Source organism: Triturus cristatus, chromosome 3_2 (genome assembly GCF_964204655.1).
Source record: "Triturus cristatus chromosome 3_2, aTriCri1.1, whole genome shotgun sequence".
Lineage (NCBI taxonomy): Eukaryota > Metazoa > Chordata > Amphibia > Caudata > Salamandridae > Triturus > Triturus cristatus.
Genome location: NC_140584.1, coordinates 486,720,801 through 486,725,747, shown reverse-complemented (window position 1 = coordinate 486,725,747; position 4,947 = coordinate 486,720,801). Strand labels below are relative to the sequence as shown.

The following is a 4,947-nucleotide window of genomic DNA, read 5'->3' as shown; positions in this document are numbered from 1 at the left end:
CAGCAAAGTCACTTGTAGAGAAATATCTTTATTCATAGCTTATACCTTTTTCGGGCAACGTACATGGGTGGCACAATCCGTGCTGCAGGCCCACGGGTAGCGGTTAACTCACAAGCCCCGGCACCCGCAGTGCCCTTTACTGGGGACTGACAAGTAAGTCAAACATCCAATCATAACACCATTTACCACAGGAGCACCAGCACCTTACCACTGATCAGCAGTACGAAATGCGCGCCGAAACGTTCCACCAGTCAAAACCGGGAGGGCAGAAAGCAAAAACTCGGGGGAAACACGCCAAAAGATGCCAAGTCTAACACACGTCCCCTCCAGCTGGAAGTAGGGGGAACTACCCACACGCCTGGGAGTTCTCCTCACTGATGCGGAAGAACCGGGACAGGCCATCTGCGTTGGCGTGTTCTGTCCCAGGACGGTGTTCCACCGTGAAGTCCATTCCCTGTAGGGAGATGCACCACCTCAGCAGTTTTGGATTCTCCCCTCTCATCTGCATTAACCACCTGAGGGGCCTGTGGTCGATCTGAACCCGGAAGTGAGTCCCAAACAGGTATGGCCTCAGCTTCTTCAGTGCCCAGCCCACAGCGAAAGCTTCCATTTCTATGGCACTCCACCTTTGCTCCCTGGGGAGTAGTCTCCTGCTAAGGAAGACTACCGGCTGATCTAGGCCCTCTTCGTTTAGTTGTGAGAGCACCGCTCCCACTCCAAGCTCTGACGCGTCGGTCTGCACGACAAATTCTTTGGAGAAGTCGGGGGCTGTGCACATGGCGGCCTTCAGGGTATCAAATGCCTTCTGGCAGAACTCAGTCCAGATCACCTTTTTTGGCTGCTTCTTGGAAGTCAGTTCCGTTAAGGGGGCAACAATGGTGTCATATCCCTTAACAAACCTCCTGTAGTTACCGGTGAGTCCTAAGGAGGCTCTCACCTCTGTCTGGGTCTTGGGGGGGCTCCCAAGCCAGGATGGTGTCAATCTTGGGCTGTAGGGGCGCCACCTGGCAGCTACCTACCTGGTGTCCCAAGTACACGACCGAACCCTGCCTGATCTGGCACTTACTGGCCTTAATCGTGAGGCCTGCTTTCTGCAGTGCCTTCAACACTTCCCCGAGGTGCTGCAGGTGTTCGTCCCAACTGGAACTGAACACCGCAATGTTGTCCAGGTATGCGGCGCTGAATTCCTCCAGCCCGGCCAACACCTGGTTGACCAACCTCTGAAAGGTGGAAGGGGCATTCTTCAACCCGAAGGGCATCACACAGAACTGGTAATGTCCTTCCGGGGTTGAGAATGCAGATCTTTCCTTCGCCCCCTTGGTTAGAGCAATCTGACAGTACCCCGACGTTAAATCAAAAGTACTAAGGAATTTGGCAGCTATCAACCGATCGATGAGCTCATCAGCTCGGGGGATGGGGTGTGTGTCCGTCCGAGTGACGGCATTGAGCCCCCAGTAGTCCACACAGAACCGCAGGTCTGGTGTGGCACCGGGTGATGTAGCCTTCGGGACCAAGACCATGGGTCTGGCCCATGGACTGCTGGACGGCTCAACCACCTCTAACGCCAACATCTTCGAGACCCCCTCTTTCATGCTGGCTTTGACCCGGTCAGCCAACCTGTAAATCTTATGTTTCACAGGGGGGCTGTCACCGGTGTCCACATCGTGGATACACCAGTGAGTAACACCTGGGGTCAAGGAGAACAGCGGGGCAAACTGCCCCAGCAACTGGCGAAACTCGCTCTGTTGCTCAGCGGTCAGGGTCGGAGAGAGGATCACACCATCGACCGACCCATCCCCCTCTTGGGCAGACAGGAGGTCCGGGAGAGGCTCACTCTCCGCTTCCTCCCCGTCGTCCGTCACCAAGAGCATGCTCACTTCGGACCTCTCGAAGTGGGGCTTGAGGCGGTTCACGTGGAGGACCCGTAAAGGGTTCCGGGGAGCCTGCAAATCCACCAGGTAGGTGACTTCACTTTTGCGCTCCACCACATCAAAGGCCCAAGTCCACTGGTCCTGCAAGGCACAAGGTTCCACTGGGGCCATAACCCACACTTTTTGTCCAGGTTGAAACTCATTGCAAAAGCAGATAGGAGTTCAAGTTTAACAAATCTGTAGTACTAGAATTTTTTTTGTAGACTACGGACACTCCAAGTACTTTAGTTAATAGTTCAAAAAATGAAATGAGATGGTGGACTCTGATAATGACTTGTTAGACTTGACATCTTTTGGCGTTTAAGACAGATTTATCTAAACTATCCCCTACTTTAGTTTACTGTTGTTGCAATGGATGTTCCCTAGTTGGGCCGTGTGTAGGATACCTTTCAAGAGTACTAGGATAGTACTGAGGAAACCTCAAAGCAGTGTGTTGCCTCAGTCTAAATGGAGCCCAAATCTTGTATGGCTATTCCGAAGTCATCTTCTGGGATATACAGCTTCAATGTCTAAAAGTGGGAAAGTTGTAACCACAGTCTTGGTCTTCCATGTGATGCTTGAATGAGAGGTGTGTGTCGAAGGTGAATCCCAGGGATTTTGCATGGTCTGTTAGCTGGGGTGTGAATTATGATAGGTTTAAGTTGGAAATCAAGCTTCTATCTGGGGTTATTTGATGCGTTTGGCCAACAGGAGGAAGTCAGTTCTGGAGGAGTTTAGCTTCAGGAAGTTAGCTGACATAAAAGATTGTGAGAGTTTTAGGCAGGATTTGAGTGCTTGGATATCACTGGTTGAGGATATTTTTTTAGAAAGAGTTAGGAATCATCAGCATATTGATCCTACTGCCTGCAAGAAAGGATCTGAGGGGCTCATGTAGAGGTTCAAGTTCATGGAGGAGAAGATGAACGAATGCGTATTCTGAAATAGACGCAGTGTATGGTCTAGTGGAACCTATTTGTGCAAGCTGGTATGGTTGATGAGGTAGAGTGTCATTCGTTTTAAGACAGTGCCTGAAAACCACTTGGTGTTTTTAAGGTGGCAAAAATTACATGTTACTGATCCAGTGACTGAGTGTTTTAAGAACCAAGAGCCAGTGAATAAAGATCAGTAAGTATTCTCCGAAAGCTCTAGCACACCAAAACAATGAACAGTGTCAATATGAGACTCTACCCTTGTATCAAATATACCAGTGTAAATCTACATAGCACAAGTGGCAGGGAGGCTTGAGACCTGGCAGAGGGGGAATTACAGGGAAGGATAGGTAAAGTGTGTACACATACAAATAAGTAAGATCACAATGCCAAGCCCGTAGCCAGAAATCAGTATACAGAAAATCCACAGATCACAAACTTGAGGACCCAAACCATTATTCCTACAGGCTTTCGTTTCCCTCAGAGTCACCCTTCCTGTCAGGGTAGCTCCACTTGGAAAACCATTGACCCCCAGTTTGCACTCAGACTACCAACAGAAACAAGGAATTGGCAAATTAAATGCTATACAAATACTCTGTAAAATAACCAAATGCAATACTAACAACCTTCCCCATATCACGGCAACCACAGCATCTTTATGATGTGGTTCGTAGAGGTTCAGTGAAGAATATCATCCAACTGCTGAATGGTACTGTTAATGGTACTGTTAAAATATTGTCTGCACCTACCACAAGTAGGGAATACTATAAGATGAGATAAACCGGAAACCGCAAGGCCAAAGTAACTGAACACTAGATGCTCTAAACATTTTCTGTTCACCAAGCACAGAATTAAGACTGCAATAAAGATTATGGCCCAAAGGTCATAATTTCATACAGTGGACAGTGATTACTGTCAGTCTCCAAGTAATGGGAAGACTTGAGGCGGAGGCTTACAAATTAGTAAGCAGAGGAAGTGTTTACCTGTAACTCAGATCAAGGCACCCAAAACAGTTATCAGCTGACCGAGATCTTCATGGAGAGCCACTCAAGTAGAATATGTTCAAGAGCCACGAGGATCTACATACAACCTAGCTCCAACACAATTAAATGAGAAAACCCAACATATGTGAAGGAGCCATGTTCTGCCTAAGCGAGCCTACTTATCAGTGTCTTCCACAGACTGTTCTCATAGCTGCCAATGTTTCAGATTGCTTATATGTGACATTTTACTATTTCAGTGTAATTATGAGTGACATTCAACAACTATGAGGGACACTTCCTCTGGAGCAAAAATCAAGCAATTAACAGGAGGGAAACATATAAATAACATCCATTTGAGCAACGAGAAACACTAAGCAGATCTTACAAATTTTGCAAAGCACCATTAATGGAAGGGCACTAACCATCATAATTGTAAGTATCAAGAAGAGAGAGAGGACCGTGAGTGCTAGTTCACTTCCCCTGAAGAAATGTAGGTAATCAACAAGAACTAGCCTGTGAATGAAAGCAGTGTGTGTGTTTGCTCTAGTAGATGCAACGTCTGTTTCTTATGAAAGCCCTCACTCACCAACCTAGTTGGTGGCATGCTTTATCATCGGGCCCTACCCGGTGGCACCGAGTGTGCCCCGGGTGTGCTACAACACCTGATTACATTTAACTAGGAAACAATGGCTCCTGCGAAATAATAAACAACTGTATGGTAGAGAAAAGCACAATGGCAGTATATAGGGTTTAAAATGGAGTCAGAAAGAAAATTGTCTATACACATCGAAGAGTTAGTATATAATAATGTTTTTTGTATTCAACAAATAAGCAGTGTAAAAATACACAATGGAATTTAGTACAGTCAAGGAAATAACAGTCATAAAAGGTGTCCCAGTGAACAAAGTGATTAAACCTAAGCTAAAAGTGACACAACATGTGACATGTGTACAAGGTTTCAATTACCAAACAAGAAAGGCGACCATAAGGAATAAAACAATACAATTCATGGCACTTTTTGGTTATAAGTGTTGAATGATGATTCGCCTTTGTTTACTGTCGATGGCGTTTCGACCCTATTTAGGATAAAGGGTCTCTTCAGGACCTTAGAATGTCGAGACACCT

At 46.7% G+C, this 4,947-nt stretch overlaps 1 non-coding gene across 1 annotated transcript; it reads right to left on the bottom strand.

Annotated features, from left to right (window-relative positions):
- Window positions 1–2,975: 2,975 nt before the first annotated feature.
- On the bottom strand, window positions 2,976–3,105 carry LOC146857581 (small nucleolar RNA SNORA3/SNORA45 family). Its single transcript, XR_014980362.1, has one exon. It is a non-coding gene; the product is annotated as a small nucleolar RNA SNORA3/SNORA45 family (small nucleolar RNA).
- Window positions 3,106–4,947: the final 1,842 nt, after the last annotated feature.